Source organism: Silene latifolia, chromosome X (genome assembly GCF_048544455.1).
Source record: "Silene latifolia isolate original U9 population chromosome X, ASM4854445v1, whole genome shotgun sequence".
NCBI lineage: Eukaryota > Viridiplantae > Streptophyta > Magnoliopsida > Caryophyllales > Caryophyllaceae > Silene > Silene latifolia.
Window position 1 is genome coordinate 14,923,574 of NC_133537.1, and position 1,393 is coordinate 14,924,966.

Sequence of the window (1,393 nt, forward strand, 5' to 3'; positions counted from 1 at the left end):
AGAGAGAGAGAGAGAAGAGATCAACTAAGGCCATTATATCATATTAAGTCCGTAAGTCCTAATGTGGGCTGTTGGATCAAGCAAACCAATGGCCAAGATTGCGCAGTAAAACCCCACTCAACTAATATTTTTTATTTACCTCTCTCCTCTTACCACTAACCCATGCATGCTATAGTGTTATGTCCATCAGTCCGTCATCATTTCCCTCCTCAATTTCCACATAATTCAAAACAACTTGCGGTTTTTTTTCCCTCTATTTCCTGTCATTTCGTCTTCCTTTTCTTTCTTCACATTGCTGATAACTCCATTTTCATCACTACCAATTAATTCCAACTCAACAGACGCCATTTTCATCACTACCAATTAATTCCAACTCGCCTGCAAACTCGCCTGTCTCCATTTTTTTATAAGGTATTTTTTCCATTCCTTATTTAGTGATTTGTACTTTGTTTTTTGTTAATTATTGCCTTTGTTAAACTATCATAAAAAGAGTTCATTTGATTTTTCAATTTTCAATTTTCAATTATGGGTTTGTTGATGTTGATTTGTTTAATTGTTAATTATGGTTGTGCAGATCAAATACGAGTTCATTTGATAATTAACAATGGTTTTTGCCAAGAAAAATGCCAAGAAAACTTCCAAGAAATCTGAATCAAAGGTAAAAAATCTCGTCTTGTTGGTATAACTCTTATAGAATGATGTATAACTTCAATTAAATATATGCATAATTTTAATCCCAATTGTTTGTCATCTACAGATGGATGTTGTAGAAAGTATTGACAAGGGACTTGATATCCAGGTTAAAAGTTTCGATTTTTATTTATACGTTACTAGATGTATAACTCTGGGTACTAGATGTATAACTTTAGTACTCAATATGTATAACTCTGGTTACTAGATGTATAACTCTGGGTACTAGATGTATAACTTTAGTACTCAATATGTATAACTCTGGTTACTAGATGTATAACTCTGGTTACTAGATGTATAACTTTAGTACTCAATATGTATAACTCTGGTTACTAGATGTATAGCTCTTCTGATTCTGTGACCAACTCCTCTAGAGTTATATGTATAACTCTACTTCTATTTAGTTTATATGCCTAGAGTTATACAATATATGCCTAGAGTTATATATTTTATACCTGGATTTATACAATATATATCTAGAGTTATACAGTATATGCCTAGAGTTATACATTTTATGGCCAGAGTTATACATTCTATGACTAGAGTTATACATTATATGACTTTAGTTTTCAGAATGTCTAACTTTTGTTATTATATGTATAACTGTACTGTTATTCTGTATAGCTAACTTTCTTGATTATCTCTTCTTTTGAATGGTGAAAAAGAATTTTGAATTTTACAGAATTTTGGTTGAAAAGAAGAG

The 1,393-nt window shown here is 31.2% G+C and overlaps 1 long non-coding RNA gene across 1 annotated transcript; it reads left to right on the forward strand.

Moving 5' to 3' along the window:
- Window positions 1-259: 259 nt before the first annotated feature.
- LOC141621244 (uncharacterized) lies at window positions 260-807 on the forward strand. Its single transcript, XR_012532165.1, has 3 exons — window positions 260-411; window positions 575-658; window positions 758-807. It is a non-coding gene; the product is annotated as an uncharacterized LOC141621244 (long non-coding RNA).
- Window positions 808-1,393: the final 586 nt, after the last annotated feature.